Source organism: Pseudophryne corroboree, chromosome 2, assembly GCF_028390025.1.
Source record: "Pseudophryne corroboree isolate aPseCor3 chromosome 2, aPseCor3.hap2, whole genome shotgun sequence".
In the NCBI taxonomy this organism is placed as follows: Eukaryota; Metazoa; Chordata; class Amphibia; order Anura; family Myobatrachidae; genus Pseudophryne; species Pseudophryne corroboree.
The window spans coordinates 532,183,205-532,202,137 of record NC_086445.1 but is presented as its reverse complement, the minus strand read 5'-3'; the positions used below and the strand labels follow the sequence as shown (position 1 = coordinate 532,202,137).

Sequence of the window (18,933 nt, the reverse complement as noted above, 5' to 3'; positions counted from 1 at the left end):
ACTTCAAATTCAGAATCAGGCCTGGTAAGCCAAGCTTTCCGTCCATTAAATACTGCTATTGGAGCGCTTCATGTCACTACAGTTTGCCTTTTTTGTTTTTCCTCCACTCACTCCTCTCCTCTGTCTTTTCTCTCTCTGGTCTCCCTTAAGTGTTATATTATAATGGCCCAGGGAATGGGGGTCGGTATCACTCCCTTAATTCATTAGAATTAGATCAGAGCTCTCCTGCGTTACCAGGACAGCAGCTAAAAACTAACGGTGCCCTTTCCTAATGACGGCTCTGAGCAATCATGCGCCGCTCTCTCCTATGCTGCGCCCCCACCCTCCTGCCAGGATGGGTCTGTGTGCACAGGCACCCCAATTATCGGTATATATAGCCATTAGTCCCGGCGGTTACAGGCTCGGCATGCTGCATGCCTGGCGTGGGAGCAGCGGAGTCAGGATAAGCGACATGCCCGCGCACACCAGCAATTAGCGTCTCATTAGCGGGGACAGCCGCGGGCGTGTGTATCTCCCCCCCGCACCGTGCGCCGCCGCTGCCCCCGGGGAGGGAAAGGTCAGTGCTGCCGGCGGTTCCCAGCTCTACGCGTACCGGGAGTCAATCATCTCTTGTTATGGGGGAGAGCGGCAGAGAGGAGAAGCCGGAGACCTGCGTAATCATAATGTGGTCGGAGCAGCTGCTGGGGAGAGAAGTGCCGGGAGGTGTAGCAATGCACCACGTCACACACACCATAGATGTCTCGTAGTTCTGCATCACTGAGTATATCATATAATATATATATATATATATATATATATATATATATATATATATATATATATATATATATATATATATATATATATATATATGCCAAAAAATTGAAGAAGCAGGGAGCGCCAATAGTGCATTAAAAGAGTACAGGAATTTTATTTAAAAAGTCCAAATTGGTGACAAGTAAAACCCGTACCATAAAAGGCGGTCAAACCACCGCTCGTATAACCGGCATATAATTTACCCCACCGTGCGAACGGAATATTCTTAATTCCAAATCCAAACGTCAGACCACGCCCATACGCGTTTCGTCATTCGACTTCGTCAGTAGGCCTGGTCTTTTTTGTTCACAGCAGTTGTATCAATCCTCACAGTTGGGTGTCTGCACTTGCATCGCCTGTAACAAAAATGTTACAGGCGATGCAAGTGCAGACACCCAACTGTGAGGATTGATACAACTGCTGTGAACAAAAAAGACCAGGCCTACTGACGAAGTCGAATGACGAAACGCGTATGGGCGTGGTCTGACGTTTGGATTTGGAATTAAGAATATTCCGTTCGCACGGTGGGGTAAATTATATGCCGGTTATACGAGCGGTGGTTTGACCGCCTTTTATGGTACGGGTTTTACTTGTCACCAATTTGGACTTTTTAAATAAAATTCCTGTACTCTTTTAATGCACTATTGGCGCTCCGTGCTTCTTCAATTTTTTGGCAGGACTACCACCCGTCCGGGATCGGGTAACATTGGGGAAGCGACAGCTGGAAATCCCAGAAGTGCGCACTGACAAATTTCTTCCACCAAATAATATTGGCAGTCAGTGAATTTGAGGAACATTGCTCCTAGTTTATCTTTGGACTTGTAGTTCCACGGGACTTTTCATATATATTCATATCTAAAAAAAGCTTTTACCTTGTTATTTGCGCTCATACTATCTGTTCATATATATATATATATATATATATATATAGTGTCTCATACACATAGGGCACTTTTTTATACTGCCATTAGTTTACCGCTGCAGTTCTTTGTAAGCACCCTGTGAGTGTGTCAAGATGGAAAACACCATGCTTCAATAAGGGTATATTATTATGTATGCCTCCCCGGTGGTGGTGGGCCCTTCATGCCCCAGTCCGACACTGCTCAGTGGTCACAGACATATTACTGCAGTATAGTGAGGTAAGGCTGTTACACGAAAGTCCGAAGAAGCTGACGCATAGTACATAAGACAGCGCCATGAGCACTGGCGTATCTATAATGTGTGCAGTGTAAGCGGTGCACACGGGCCCCTGGGTCCAGAGGGGGCCCACACCACACTGCACTTATTTCTTCTATACTTACCTTTCCAGCGTCCATCGGCGACTGTGTGTGGGCCCCCTCCTCTCCTGTAGCCATCACCGCCGCTGCTAGCGCACTGAGTGCTAGAGACTCTGGCACAGGGCCAGTGTCTACAGCGCATGCGCAGGACTCCGGAAAAATGGCGCAGTGGCCATTTTTTGGACCCAGGGGCCCGTGTGCACAGCGCACACTGCCCCCATTATAGATACGCCAGTGCTCATGGTGCTGACTTATGGGGTATTACACATAGTACATATCTGTAGGTAGGTTTTTTTTATACAACAAAGGGTCCCCCTTTGGCTAAAATAGCCCCTTATTAATGGTTAGAATCACATAGCCCATAGGATAACATGGGCTGTGTATTAGGTCCCTGGCAACTTTGGTCAGGGAGAGGTTTGGCGCCACTGTATGCTATTTTTAGCCCCCCTCACGCAGCAACTGTATTTCCCGGGAAAACTGGCCCCGCATTTATTGGCCCCTTGGGGTTGCAGGGTAGAAAATCCCTTGGGCGGGCTGTTGCTGGGGCCCGGGAGCCAGTCATCCTGACGGACGGGGGTGGTGTTAGGACCTGAAGTCTTTTATCTAGGGCCCCACAGCGCGGGAAAGGGAGTTCTGCCGCCTGGAGGAGAGAGAGGACCGGTTACCTGGACCGGGAAGGAGATCTGGAGACGCCGGGGAAGATCGGAGGAGCAGAGGCTGCCCAGCGGAGGGACGAGTGCCAAGGGAGCTGCTCCAGGATTTCGTGTGCCGGGATAGGTTGCTCTGGAGCCGCGCTGGAGGACTTCGGGGACCGAGGCGAGAGAACGGAGCCGAGCTGTGGCGGAAGGACCCCTGTTTGCCGGAGGAGCTGCCCGAGTTGTTGCCTGCCTGCTTCACTGTCCCGAAGACCGTTGGAAGAAGAGAGGCGGCTGCTGTGTGGGGAAGACGTCGACTGAAGGATCGGGGCCAGAAGAAGACTAGTGTTCGGAGGACGAAAAGAAGTCAAGGATCAGCATCAGTCACCGTGGAAGACTACGGGCACTGCAGAGGACAACCGTTGCAGAGGAAGAAGGACCTTGGCGAGGACCCCTGTTCGGCTAGAAGGTGATCAACGGAGACTGGAGTCGAGGACGGAGGACCCCACCGGAGAGCAGGGGGACGTCGCAAGCTGCCGGAAGGAGGTGCCCAGATTGCGGAGCCCAGGACCAGGGTGCATCTCCGGTGTGGTGCTCTGCATCCCGGGTGGCGCCGAAGACAAGGACCGGATCGGAGGTGGCACAAGCGCCGCAGCAGGGGGTGAGAACTCTGTTAAGCCCTTCCGCTGCATAACTCTGCCCTGATCTGCCCTCCGCTGCGTAACTCTGCAAGTGGGGAAATTATTTAGAAATAGGGGGTAGGCTCCCCTATATTGTGGCCACCGTGTTAACCCCTTCCGCTGCATAAACTTTGCTGATGGGAACATGTAACAGGGGGTAGTCTCCTCTTATTGTATAAAGTCAGGGTGGGTTCCCTCACTCAGGTCCTCGTAGGACCAGTTAATTAATATAGGGGGTTGGCTCCACTTAATATAGTGGTGCCTTTGTCTGGGAATGTTTATTGAGGTGTAGGGGTGTAGAATCTTTCCCCCTCTGGTAATTACTGCGGAGACATTGTAAAATGGTTGTTATTGATGGATATGTGCTCCCTGTAATTTATATTATGGGTTACGTTTGTGTCCAAGAATGCGTTTACTGCTGAACCGTATTGATTGTGTTATGCAAGCTCCGCCCAGCAGTGTCTGCCAAAGCTGTCATATTGCTATGTTTATTGCTAATTCAAAGGCGGGACATTATTGATTGTGTTATACAAGCTCCGCCCAGCAGTGTCTGCCAAAGCAGTCATATTGCTATGTTTATTGCTAATTCAAAGGCGGGACATTATAGATTGTGTTATACAAGCTCCGCCCAGCAGTGTCTGCCAAAGCAGTCATATTGCTATTGCTATGTTTATTGCTAATTCAAAGGCGGGACATTATTGATTGTGTTATGCAAGCTCCGCCCAGCAGTGTCTGCCAAAGCTGTCATATTGCTATGTTTATTGCTAATTCAAAGGCGGGACATTATTGATTGTGTTATGCAAGCTCCGCCCAGCAGTGTCTGCCAAAGCAGTCATATTGCTATTGCTATGTTTATTGCTAATTCAAAGGCGGGACATTATTGATTGTGTTATGCAAGCTCCGCCCAGCAGTGTCTGCCAAAGCTGTCATATTGCTATGTTTATTGCTAATTCAAAGGCGGGACATTATTGATTGTGTTATGCAAGCCCCTGCTGTAGTGTCAACGCTGGTTATAAGAGACTGTGCTTTATAGAGACGCCAGCTTGCTCACCTGTTCCCGCAATATACCTGCTTTAGTGTCAGAGCTGGTTATAAGAGACTGTGCTTTATAGAGACGCCAGCTTGCTCACCTGTTCCCGCAATATACCTGCTTTAGTGTCAACGCTGGTTATAAGAGACTGTGCTTTATAGAGACGCCAGCTTGCTCACTTGTTCCCGCAGTATACCTGCTTTAGTGTCAATGCTGGTTATAAGAGACTGTGCTTTATAAGGATGTGAGCTTGCTGAGAAGGGGCATGGCCACACAGTAGTTCTCCCAATTAAAATTACGCCACACAGTAGTCCAACTTTTTTCACATTTTATCATGCGACAGTGTCCCTAATTCACATTACATCACACAGTATTACCACTTTACCTTATATACATTACTAATCACAGTAGTGCAGTATAGTGAGGTAAGGCTGTTACATGAAAGGCCCAGAAGCTGACGCATATGTAATCCCCCAGTCCGCGGGTGTGCTATAAGTTATATTCTCTTACGTCCTAGAGGATGCTGGGGACTCCAAAAGGACCATGGAGTATAAACGGGATCCGCAGGAGCTTGGGCACACTGAAAAGACTTAAACTGGGTGTGAACTGGCTCCTCCCTCTATGCCCCTCCTCCAGACCTCAGTTAGACTTTGTGCCCAGGACTGACCGGACACTCACTAGGGGAGCTCTCCTGAGTTTCTCTTGAAAAGACTTTTGTTAGGTTTTTTATTTTCAGGTAGACCTGCTGGCTACAGGCTCCCTGCAGCGTGGGAGTGAGGGGAGAGAAGCAGGACCTACTTCTTCTTAGTTTAAGGGCTCTGCTTCTCGGCTACTGGGCACCATTAGCTCCAGAGGGCTCGATCACTTGGTGCGCCTAGCTGCTTGTTCCCGGAGCCGCGCCGTCACCCCCCTCACAGAAGCCAGAAGACAGAAGTCGGGTGAGTATGAGAAGAACAGAAGACTTCAGGACTCCATGCTCCCACACACTATCACTAACGGCACTCACAGGGTGCAGGGGGGGGGGTGGGCACCCTGGGCAGCATGTTACTGAGGTCCGGGAGCCGGCAGAAGCCTTCTCGGTGCCTCGGCACCGTTTCTCAGACCCCCGCCGGCATTTTCAAAGTTTCAAATTTGGCGGACTGAAGCGCGCCGGTAAGGGGCGGAGCTTAGCCGCGCGGCTCACAGCGCCATTTTCTCCTCCACACGCGGCTGAAGGGGACGCTGGCCCGGGACCTCCACAGCTCCTCTCAAAGTAACGGGGAGCTAATGGGGGGGGGGCGCAGTTTGTGGTGCATTTTTATTATAATTTAAGCAGCGCTGGTCACATATATCCCTTTACGGTTTACGGGATATTTGGGCGCTGGGGTGTGAGCTGGCATACTCTCTCTGTGTCCTCTATCTGGGCTTCATTGTGGGCCTGTCCCCTAGCTGAGACATTCTGTGTGTGTCCGTGTGTCGATAATACGTGTCGGCATGTCTGAGGCTGAATGTTATTCACCGGAGAAGGTTATTGGGGGAGCGGATGCGGGTCTAGATTTGGGCCTGTCGGCCAGCCGACACCTGATTTACTCACATTGTTAAGTACAATTAATACGAATGTAGCTTCTTTATCAAAGAGGTTAGATAAGTCTGAGTCACAGACGCAGGTGTGGAAAAAGTCCATGGAGGAGGCTTTGTCTCAGGTGCAGACCCCATCGGGGTCGCAAAAGCGGCCATTTACTCAAGTGGTCGAGGTCGATTTCACTGAGGCTGCTCTACATCCACGATTATTTAAGAGTATTCAATACATGATTGTGGCTATAAAAGATGTTTTACGCATTTCTGATGAACCTGCGGTACAGGAAATAAGGGTTTGTTTGTTCAAGGGAAAAAAACCTGAGGTGACGTTTCCCCCCTCTCATGAAATGAATACTCTTTGTGAAAAGGCTTGGGAGTCGCCGGTCAAGAGGTGGCAGATTTCCAAGAGGATTTACATGGCGTATCCTTTCCCCTCTGATGACAGGGAAAAATGGGAGTCGTCTCCAAATGTTGACAAAGCTCTATCTCGTTTGTCTAAGAAAGTGGCGCTTCCGTCTCTTGACACGGCAGCTCTCAAGGATACGGTGGATCGCAAGCTGGAGACGTCTCTGAAGTCCATTTTCGCTAATTCGAGTGCATTGCTCAGACCTGCTGTGGCGTCGGTATGGGTGAGTAGTGCTATTGCTAAATGGGCTGAGAATTTAGCTAATGATATGGATACCCTTGATAAAGATAATGTTCTTTTGACTCTTGGTTATATCAAGGACGCTGCAGATTACCTGAAGGATGTGGCGAGGGATGTTTGTCTCTTGGGATCAAGAGCCAATGCCATGTCGATATCGGCCAGGAGGGCGTTGTGGATCCATCAATGGAATGCTGATGCCGACTCCAAGAGAGCTATGGAAGCTTTACCCTTCAAAGGTAATGTCTTGTTTGGGGACGGCTTGGCGGACCTAGTCTCTACCGCGACGGCGGGTAAGTCTTCTTTTCTTCCCTATGTTGCCACACAACACAAAAAGGCACCACATCAGCAGATGCAGTCCTTTTGTCCCAATAAATACAGGCGTGGAAAAGGTTCGTCTTTCCTCGCTTCTAAGGGTAGAGGAAGGGGAAGGAAGTCGCCTGCCGTGTCAGGCGCCCAGGACCAAAAGTCCTCCCCTGCCTCTACCAAGTCCACCGCATGACGTTGGGGCTTCCCTGGGGGAGTCCGGACCGGTGGGGGGCCGTCTGCGAATCTTCAGTCAGGTCTGGATTCAATCAGACCTGGATCCTTGGGTCCTAGAGATTGTGTCTCAGGGATACAAGTTGGAGTTTCGGGAGGTGCCCCCTCACCGGTTTTTCATTTCAGCCTTACCAGTGTCTCTTCCGGACAGGGAGGTGGTGCTGGCAGCGATACAAAAATTGTGTCAACAGAGGGTCATTGTTCCCGTTCCCCCGTCACAACAGGGGGAGGAGTTCTACTTGAGCCTCTTTGTTGTGCCGAAACCGGACGGTTCGCTCAGACCGATTCTGAATCTAAAATCCCTCAATCCATACTTGAAAGTTTTCAAGTTCAAGATGGAATCTCTTCGAGCTGTGATTTCCAGCCTAGAAGGGGGGGATTTTATGGCGTCAGTCGACATAAAGGATGCCTACTTACACGTCCCGATATATCCTTTGCATCAGGCCTTCCTCAGGTTTGCGATACCGGATTCTCATTACCAATTTCAGACGTTGCCGTTTGGGCTTTCCACGGCCCCGAGGATTTTCACCAAGGTCATGGCAGAAATGATGGTTCTCCTTCGCAAGCAAGGGGTTACAATTATCCCGTACTTGGACGATCTCCTGATAAAGGCGAGGTCCAAGGAACGGTTACTGAGGAGTGTAAATTTGGTGCTGTCGGTTCTGCGACAGCACGGTTGGGTGCTAAATTTGCCGAAATCTCAGTTGATTCCGACCACTCGGCTGTCTTTTCTGGGCATGATTCTGGACACGGAGTAACGGAGAGTATTTCTTCCAGAAGAGAAAGCTCTGGAACTGCAGTTGATGGTCAGGGAACTTCTGAGGCCGACGAGTGTGTCAATCCATCACTGTACTTGGGTTCTGGGAAAAATGGTTGCGGCGTACAAAGCCATTCCATGTGCAGGTTTCATGCCCGGGTGTTTCAGTGGGACTTGCTGAGCAAATGGTCCGGGTCTCACCTGCACATGCACCGGAAGATAAGTCTATCTCCCAGAGCCAGAATTTCTCTCCTGTGGTGGCTACAAAGTACTCACCTCCTAGAAGGACGCCGGTTTGGTATCCTGGACTGGGTACTTCTGACAACAGATGCAAGTCTCCGGGGCTGGGGTGTAGTCACCCAAGGAAGAAACTTCCAGGGGAGATGGTCGCTCCAGGAAGCTTGTCTCCACATAAATGTTCTCGAGTTAAGAGCAATTTACAACGGCCTGCTACAAGCAAGAAGCCTTCTTCAGGGTCGACCTGTCCTGGTACAGTCAGACAACATCACAGCGATGGCACATATAAACCGTCAAGGCAGAACAAGGAGCAGAGCGGCAATGGCGGAGGCCACAAGAATCCTTCACTGGGCGGAACAACACGTGAGCGCTCTGTTAGCAGTCTTCCTACCGGGAGTGGACAACTGGGAAGCAGATTTCCTCAGCAGACACGATCTCCATCCGGGAGAGTGGGCTCTTCACCAAGAGGTATTTGCAGAGGTGACAAAGCGTTGGGGAATTCCGTTGATCGACATGATGGCGTCTCGTCTCAACAAGAAGCTCCCGAGGTATTGTTCCAGGTCAAGGGACCCCCAAGCCAGTGCAGTGGACGCCCTGGTGTCTCCGTGGGTGTTCCAGTCGGTGTATGTGTTCCCTCCACTTCCTCTCATTCCAAAGGTACTGGGGATCATTCGACGAGCAAGGGTTCAGGCGATTCTCATCGTTCCAGATTGGCCAAGAAGGGCCTGGTACCCGGATCTTCAGGAATTACTGGTGGAAGATCCTTGGCCACTTCCTCTAAGAGAAGACCTGTTGTTGCAGGGTCCATGCGTGTTCCAGACTTACCGTGGCTGCGTTTGACGGCATGGAAGTTGAGCGCCAGATCTTAGCTCGTAAGGGTATTCCCGGGGAGGTCATTCCCACACTCATTAAGGCTAGGAAGGAGGTTACGGCGAAACATCATCACCGTATTTGGAGAAAGTATATTTCCTGGTGTGAGACTAAAATGGCTCCGGCGGAAGATTTTCACTTGGGTCGTTTTCTCCACTTTTTGCAGGCAGGTGTAGATGCAGGCCTGAAATTAGGCTCCATCAAAGTGCAGATTTCGGCTTTGTCTATTTTCTTTCAAAAGGAATTAGCTGTCCTCCCAGAGGTTCAGACGTTTGTGAAAGGAGTATTGCATATCAATCCTCCGTTTGTGCCTCCTGTGGCTCCATGGGATCTTGAGGTGGTCTTACAGTTTCTCATGTCTTCCTGGTTTGAACCTTTGCGTAAGGTTGAGTTGAAGTTTCTCACTTGGAAGGTAGTCATGCTGTTGGCGCTGGCGTCTGCCAGGCGAGTGTCAGAGTTGGCGGCCTTATCTCATAAGAGCCCGTACTTGATTTTTCATTCGGATAGGGCGGAATTGAGGACTCGTCAACACTTTCTGCCGAAGGTGGTTTCTTCGTTTCACATTAACCAACCTATTGTGGTGCCGGTGGCTACGGATGCTGTGGCGGTTCCAAAGTCTCTGGATGTTGTGAGAGATTTGAAGATCTACGTCGCCAGAACGGCTGTTGCCAGGAAAACTGAGGCGCTGTTTGTCCTGTATGCTTCCAACAAGATTGGTCATCCTGCTTCAAAACAGACTATTGCACGCTGGATTTGTAGTACGGTTCAGCAGGCTCATTCTTCTGCCAGGCTACCGGTGCCGAAGTCAGTAAAAGCCCATTCTACCAGGAAAGTGGGCTCATCTTGGGCGGCTGCCCGAGTCGTCTTGGCTTTACAGCTTTGCCGAGCGGCTACCTGGTCGGGTTCAAATACTTTTGCTAAGTTCTATAAGTTTGATACCCTGGCTGATGAGGACCTTGCGTTTGCTCAGTCGGTGCTGCAGAGTCGTCCGCACTCTCTCGCCCGGTCTGGAGCTTTGGTATAAACCCCATGGTCCTTTTGGAGTCCCCAGCATACAGTAGGACGTAAGAGAAAATAGGATTTTAGTACCTACCGGTAAATCCTTTTCTCCTAGTCCGTAGAGGATGCTGGGCGCCCATCCCAGTGCGGACTGTTACTTGCAGAGTATTCTTGTTGGTTAAATTAGTTTATACACGGGTGGTGTATTTCTGGTTTTCAGCTTGTTGCTGTTGTTAATTCATACTGTTATCTGGTTTACTGTTACTCCGGTTGTACGGTATGTTGTGGTGTGGGCTGGTATGTTTGTAGCCCTTAGTTTACACAAAAATCCTTTCCTCGAAAATGTCCGTCTCTCCTGGGCACAGTTCCTATGACTGAGGTCTGGAGGAGGGGCATAGAGTGAGGAGCCAGTTCACACCCAGTTTAAGTCTTTTCAGTGTGCCCAAGCTCCTGCAGATCCCGTCTATACCCCATGGTCCTTTTGGAGTCCCTAGCATCCTCTACGGACTAGGAGAAAAGGATTTACCGGTAGGTACTAAAATCCTATTTTTATTTTTTTTGGTTCCAGGTGACGGTTCTCCGGTACCTTGCTGCTACCAGCACCCCGTGACAGAGAGGCAAGCGTTAAGTTCCCTTGGTGAAGCAGACACAGACTGGCACGCAATGTATACAACACAATTTTATTATACTGCCAAAGTTAACAGGATTCACAGAAAGAATATAACAGTTACCGAAATAGTTCAATGAATTACTTCCCTCGGTTAATGAGCGGGTGAGACAGACTAGCTTCTCTACAAAGCACAGTCTCTTATAACCAGTGTTGACACTAAAGCAGGTATATTGTGGGAACAGGTGAGCAAGCTGGCATCTCTATAAAGCACAATCTCTTTGAACCAGCGTTGACACTAAAGCAGGTATATTGCGGGAACAGGTGAGCAAGCTGGTGTCTCTTTTTGAGCTGTGCATCGAATGTGCGCACTATTCCTATTTAAAATATAGGGGGCAGGAGCACCAAAATGAGGACTGCTATGGGTGAGGGGTGATGGTGCTGGGAAAGGGGTAAAGGGTCTGAGGCGGAACAAGCAGCGATGCTAGGGGGCACCAACCAAAATCTTGCCTAGGACATCATATTGTTTAGGGCCAGCTCTGACTGTAACGCATTGGAAATATTAGTCAGTTTGTGCTTTACATACTAAGTCATTATACTGAAATACGTACAATGGGCCTGATTCAGAGATGGATGCAGCTGAGCGATTATTCTCCGACTGCATGCATCTAATGCCGGGTATACATGTACAGATAAAATGCCTTACAGGCATCTTATCTGGCAGCCTCGGACACCGCAGATATTGTGACCATGCACCCGCGATATCTCCCACAGTGTATTGGCCACGATATTGGTGCTCTGCCCATAGGAAGGAAACATTTCCCTGTTCCTTCCCATGTAAAGGAACAGGGACTGTTGGTCAGCTGTGATAAGGAAATACTGCCCGATGCGGCCGACTTTCAGCTTATTGCATAGGGCGGACATGCCTGATGATCCAGCATGCCCTACTGAGCACTATGTTTGGATCGGTCATCTGCATAGACGCTATCATTATCTAGGTGATCTGCCAATAATGGGCGGATATGTCAGATAATCGTTGTGTGTTTGTCCAGCATAAATCACACTGTCCATGTCCTGCAAAGGTCTTGCCATGGTGGTCACAGAGAGGATTTATTCACAAAGTGATTGACTGTAATGGACCGTTTGGTGTCAGTTATGGGGAGTGGCAGCAAAAACGCAGGAGTGTCTTGACCTTTTTTTTTTTGGGGGGGGGGGGGGGGGCGGGGTGTCTCGGCCTGCAACTGCAATCCCGTACATATCTGCAGTGGCTCCAGCGTCTTCCTGCGGCTGTGCTGTGTGACCGTACGGCTAATCAGAAGTTCCATAATCGACTAAATTGCTTTTGTACACAGCTGCTGGGGCTCACATAGCTGCTGGTGGGCGTCTCAGTACAAACCAGATGGCTACGTCATTTGCATTTCTCTGACGTCCTAGTGGATGCTGGGGACTCCGTCAGGACCATGGGGAATAGCGGCTCCGCAGGAGACAGGGCACAAAAGTAAAAGCTTTAGGATCAGGTGGTGTGCACTGGCTCCTCCCCCTATGACCCTCCTCCAAGCCTCAGTTAGATTTTTGTGCCCGGCCGAGAAGGGTGCAATCTAGGTGGCTCTCCTAAAGAGCTGCTTAGAGTAAAAGTTTTGTTAGGTTTTTTATTTTCAGTGAGTCCTACTGGCAACAGGCTCACTGCATCGAGGGACTTAGGGGAGAGAAGTGAACTCACCTGCGTGCAGGATGGATTGGCTTCTTAGGCTACTGGACACCATTAGCTCCAGAGGGAGTCGGAACACAGGTCTCACCCTGGGGTTCGTCCCGGAGCCGCGCCGCCGACCCCCTTGCAGATGCCGAAAAGTGAAGAGGTCCAGAAACCGGCGGCAGAAGACTTTTCAGTCTTCATAAGGTAGCGCACAGCACTGCAGCTGTGCGCCATTGTTGTCAGCACACTTCATAGCAGCGGTCACTGAGGGTGCAGGGCGCTGGGGGGGGGCGCCCTGGGCAGCAATGATAGTACCTTATTCTGGCTAAAAATACATCACATATAGCCCCTGGGGGCTATATGGATGTATTTAACCCCTGCCAGGTCTCAGAAAAACGGGAGAAGAAGCCCGCCGAAAAGGGGGCGGGGCCTATTCTCCTCAGCACACAGCGCCATTTTCCCTCACAGAAATGCTGGTGGGAAGGCTCCCAGGCTCTCCCCTGCACTGCACTACAGAAACAGGGTTAAAACAGAGAGGGGGGGCACTTATTTGGCGATATGACTATATATATTAAAATGCTATAAGGGAAAAACACTTATATAAAGGTTGTCCCTGTATAATTATAGCGTTTTTGGTGTGTGCTGGCAAACTCTCCCTCTGTCTCCCCAAAGGGCTAGTGGGGTCCTGTCCTCTATCAGAGCATTACCTGTGTGTGTGCTGTGTGTCGGTACGTGTGTGTCGACATGTATGAGGACGATGTTGGTGAGGAGGCGGAGCAATTGCCTGTAATGGTGATGTCACTCTCTAGGGAGTCGACACCGGAATGGATGGCTTATTTAAGGAATTACGTGATAATGTCAACACGCTGCAAGGTCGGTTGACGACATGAGACGGCCGGCAAACCAATTAGTACCTGTCCAGGCGTCTCAAACACCGTCAGGGGCGTTAAAACGTCCTTTTACCTCAGTCGGTCGACACAGACACGGACACTGACTCCAGTGTCGACGGTGAAGAAACAAACGTATTTTCCTTTAGGGCCACACGTTACTTGTTAAGGGCAATGAAGGAGGTGTTACATATTTCTGATACTACAAGTACCACAAAAAAGGGTATTATGTGGAGTGTGAAAAAACTACCTGTAGTTTTTCCTGAATCAGATAAATTAAATGAAGTGTGTGATGATGCGTGGGTTTCCCCCGATAGAAAATTATTGGCGGTATACCCTTTCCCGCCAGAAGTTAGGGCGCGTTGGGAAACACCTCTTAGGGTGGATAAGGCGCTCACACGCTTATCAAAACAAGTGGCGGTACCGTCTCCAGATAGGGCCGCCCTCAAGGAGCCAGCTGATAGGAGGCTGGAAAATATCCTAAAAAGTATATACACACATACTGGTGTTATACTGCGACCAGCGATCGCCTCAGCCTGGATGTGCAGCGCTGGGGTGGCTTGGTCGGATTCCCTGACTGAAAATATTGATACCCTTGACAGGGACAGTATTTTATTGACTATAGAGCATTTAAAGGATGCATTTCTATATATGCGAGATGCACAGAGGGATATTTGCACTCTGGCATCAAGAGTAAGTGCGATGTCCATATCTGCCAGAAGTTGTTTATGGACACGACAGTGGTCAGGTGATGCAGATTCCAAACGGCACATGGAAGTATTGCCGTATAAAGGAGAAAAAGACAACGTCTTTTCAGCCTCAGTCCTTTCGTCCCCATAAGGGCAAGCGGGCAAAAGGCCAGTCATATCTGCCATGGGATAGAGGAAAGGGAAGAAGACTGCAGCAGGCAGCCCGTTCCCAGAAACAGAAGCCCTCCACCGCTTCTGCCAAGTCCTCAGCATGACGCTGGGGCCGTACAAGCGGACTCAGGTGCGGTGGGGGGGGTCGTCTCAAGAGTTTCAGCACGCAGTGGGCTCACTCGCAAGTGGACCCCTGGATCCTACAAGTAGTATCCCAGGGGTACAGATTGGAAATTCGAGACGTCTCCCCCTTGCAGGTTCCTGAAGTCTGCTTTACCAACGTCTCCCTCCGACAGGGAGGCAGTAGTGGAAACAATTCACAAGCTGTATTCCCAGCAGGTGATAATCAAAGTACCCCTCCTACAACAAGGAAAGGGGTATTATTCCACACTATATTGTGGTACTGAAGCCAGATGGCTCGGTGAGACCTATTCTAAATCTGAAATAGTTGAACACTTACATACAAAGGTTCAAATCAAGATGGAGTCACTCAGAGCAGTGATAGCGAACCAGGAAGAAGGGGACTATATGGTGTCCCGGGACATCAGGGATGCTTACCTCCATGTCCCAATTTGCCCTTCTCACCAAGGGTACCTCAGGTTCGTGGTACAGAACTGTCACTATCAGTTTCAGACGCTGCCGGTTGGATTGTCCACAGCACCCCGGGTCCTTACCAAGGTAATGGCCGAAATGATGATTCTTCTTCAAAGAAAATGGACGATCTCCTGATAGGGGCAAGGTCCAGAGAACAGTTGGAGGTCGGAGTAGCACTATCTCAAGTAGTTCTACGACAGCACGGGTGGATTCTAAATATTCCAAAACCGCAGCTGTTTCCGACGACACGTCTGCTGTTCCTAGGGATGATTCTGGACACAGTCCAGAAAAAGGTGTTTCTCCCGGAGAAGAAAGCCGGGGAGTTATCCGAGCTAGTCAGGAACCTCCTAAAACCAGGAAAAGTGTCAGTGCATCATTGCACAAGGGTCCTGGGAAAAATGGTGGCTTCTTACGAAGCGATTCCATTCGGTAGATTTCACGCAAGAACTTTTCAGTGGGATCTGCTGGAAAAATGGTCCGGATCGCATCTTCAGATGCATCAGCGGATAACCCTGTCTCCAAGGACAAGGGTGTTTCTTCTGCGGTGGCTGCAGAGTGCTCATCTACTAAAGGGCCGCAGACTCGGCATTCAGGACTGGGTCCTGGTGACCACGGATGCCAGCCTGAGAGGCTGGGGAGCAGTCACACAGGGAAAAAATTTCCAGGGAGTGTGATCAAGTCTGGAGACTTCTCTCCACATAAATATACTGGAGCTAAGGGCAATTTACAATGTTCTAAGCTTAGCAAGACCTCTGCTTCAAGGTCAGCCGGTATTGATCCAGTGGGACAACATCACGGCAGTCGCCCATGTAAACAGACAGGGCGGCACAAGAAGCAGGAGGGCAATGGCAGAAACTGCAAGGATTCTTCGCTGGGCGAAAAATCATGTGATAGCACTGTCAGCAGTGTTCATTCCGGGAGTGGACAACTGGGAAGCAGACTTCCTCAGCAGGCACGACCTCCACCCGGGAGAGTGGAGACTTCATCGGGAAGTATTCCACATGATTGTGAACCGTTGGGAAAGACCAAAGGTGGACATGATGGCGTCCCGCCTGAACAAAAAACTGGACAGGTATTGCGCCAGGTCAAGAGACCCTCAAGCAATATCTGTGGACGTTCTGGTAACACCGTGGGTGTACCAGTCGGTGTATGTGTTCCCTCCTCTGCTTCTCATAACCAAGGTACTGAGAATTATAAGACGTAGAGGAGTAAGAACTATACTCGTGGCTCCGGATTGGCCAAGAAGGACGTGGCACCCGGAACTTCAAGAAATGCTCACAGAGGACTCATGGCCTCTGCCGCTAAGAAGGGACTTGCTTCAGCAAGTACCAGGTCTGTTCCAAGACTTACCGCGGCTGCGTTTGACGGCATGGCGGTGGAACGCCAGATCCTAAGGGAAAAAGGCATTCCGGAAGAGGTCATTCCTACCCTGGTCAAAGCCAGGAAGGAGGTGACCGCAAAACATTATCACCACATGTGGCGAAAATATGTTGCGTGGTGTGAGGCCAGGAAGGCCCCACGAAGAAATTTCAACTCGGTCGATTCCTGCATTTCCTGCAAACAGGAGTGTCTATGGGCCTCAAATTGGGGTCCATTAAGGTTCAAATTTCGGCCCTGTAAATTTTCTTCCAGAAAGAATTGGCTTCAGTTCCTGAAGTCCAGAAGTTTGTCAAGGGAGTATTGCATATACAACCCCCTTTTTGTGCCTCCAGTGGCACTGTGGGATCTCAACGTAGTTCTGGGATTCCTCAAATCACATTTTAAACCGCTCAAATCTGTGGATTTGAAATATCTCACATGGAAAGTGACCATGCTGTTGGCCCTGGCCTCGGCCAGGCGAGTGTCAGAATTGGCGGCTTTGTCTCAAAAAAGCCATATCTGATTGTCCATTCGGACAGGGCAGAACTGCGGACTCGTCCCCAGTTTCTTCCTAAGGTGGTGTCAGCGTTTCACCTGAACCAGCTTATTGTGGTACCTGCGGCTACTAGGGACTTGGAGGACTCCAAGTTGCTAGATGTTGTCAGGGCCCTGAAAATATAGGTTTCCAGGACGGCTGGAGTCAGGAAAACTGACTCGCTGTTATCCTGTATGCACCCAACAAACTGGGTGCTCTTGCTTCTAAGCAGACGATTGCTCGTTGGATTTGTAGCACATTTCAACTTGCACATTCTGTGGCAGGCCTGCCACAGCCTAAATCTGTCAAGGCCCATTCCACAAGGAAGGTGGGCTCATCCTGGGCGGCTGCCCGAGGGGTCTCGGCATTACAACTCTGCCGAGCAGCTACGTGGTCGGGGGAGAACACGTTTGTAAAATTCTACACATTTGATACCCTGGCTAAAGAGGACCTGGAGTTCTCTCATTCGGTGCTGCAGAGTCATCCGCACTCTCCCGCCCGTTTGGGAGCTTTGGTATAATCCCCATGGTCCTGACGGAGTCCCCAGCATCCACTAGGACGTCAGAGAAAATAAGATTTTACTTACCGATAAATCTATTTCTCGTAGTCCGTAGTGGATGCTGGGCGCCCATCCCAAGTGCGGATTGTCTGCAATACTTGTACATAGTTATTGTTACAAAAATCGGGTTATTATTGTTGTGAGCCATCTTTTCAGAGGCTCCGCTGTTATCATGCTGTTAACTGGGTTCAGATCACAGGTTGTACAGTGTGATTGGTGTGGCTGGTAGGAGTCTTACCCGGGATTCAAAATCCTTCCTTATTGTGTACGCTCGTCCGGGCACAGTATCCTAACTGAGGCTTGGAGGAGGGTCATAGGGGGAGGAGCCAGTGCACACCACCTGATCCTAAAGCTTTTACTTTTGTGCCCTGTCTCCTGCGGAGCCGCTATTCCCCATGGTCCTGACGGAGTCCCCAGCATCCACTACGGACTACGAGAAATAGATTTATCGGTAAGTAAAATCTTATTTTTTTCGTACAGTCACTGTGTACATTAGCGTACAACTCTGAATTAGGCCCTATATACCTGAGCACCAAATGTGTCATTCATTTTGGGACAAGTTGATGTATGTACTATATTTAAGTACTGCAATAGTAATAAGTTGTGATGGATTATGGGTGATATAGTTCAACAAAGGTGTGTATTTACTAAAACTCCTATTTTATACATTTTGTCAAGATACAGTATTGTACAACATGTATTTATGGGGGAGGTCATAACTACCCTGTTTAATATACCTGGATTTGTATTAAAGTATTTAATATAATACAGCAGCATAACCATTATAGATTTGAGCAGTTAAAGGGTTAGTTCTCTCATAAAGTCTAGAAAAGCTTTCAGAGTAATATTGTGCAGTGTTAATTGAACTGTTGCATTGACGTCTGCCAAATGATCATGACTGGCCATTGTCAACACTGACTGCATTTCTGGACTATGAAACAAATACAGGGCTAGTGTAATGCCTAGTTCTGCATTTATAATGAAGCCTCCATGTGGTTTGATTATAAATTGTGACTCAAACAGAGGACAAATATTAAAGGACGGTTGTCTGCCTAATTACTATGTGCTCTTTAATTAAAGTCCGACTTTCCTATGTTCTATGTTTTTTCCCAGGGTTGAATAGAAGTTGGCAGCTGCTTATGCTGCAATTAATAACACCATTTAGTCATCTTGATAGTTAATTTCACAGAAAAAATAACAATTAAAATAGTAATAGCATCTTACTTATTGGCAACCCAGAAAAATGAGTCAAATAAATTTAGCCGGAGCCTGGATTACTGCCTCTATTTAATGCTAGGAGAATGGAACAATGTTTTTGTGTGTACTGTGTGTGACTGTACTATACAGTGTGATCCACACAAAGTACAATGCAAGTTGGACATACAAACCCACATTTCATACTGAAAAATATGGAAAAGAGTATACCACCTCGTTATGCACGCTTGGTGTCATATCAGTCATCAGTATAAGCATGCGCTTGCACCAGATCTATCCGTAGTGCAAAAGATCTACCTGAAAACAGATCATCCTCATATATGTACAAGGCTGCATGGCCTGCAATTCTGTGGACATACCCTCACTACATATAGCCTGCATGCAAACACCCTGTTACCATTCACTTATGCCCTTTAGACACCAGTGGAAATATGACATGATATGACTTGCGTATAACTGAATAGCTAGTAGATGCGTACACTGGGTGTGTATGGAAGGTAGATAGTAACTAGGTCGACAGTGTCTAGGTTGACCACTATTGGTCGATAGTAACTAGGCCGACAGGGTCTCTAAGTCGACAGGGTCTCTAGGTCGACAGGTCAAA

At 49.0% G+C, this 18,933-nt stretch overlaps 1 protein-coding gene across 1 annotated transcript in view; it reads left to right on the top strand.

Annotated features, from left to right (window-relative positions):
* ADGRB2 (adhesion G protein-coupled receptor B2) overlaps positions 1-18,933 on the top strand; it is a 694,168-nt gene that overhangs the window by 539,019 nt on the left and 136,216 nt on the right. The gene's annotated exons all lie outside the window — the stretch shown is intronic.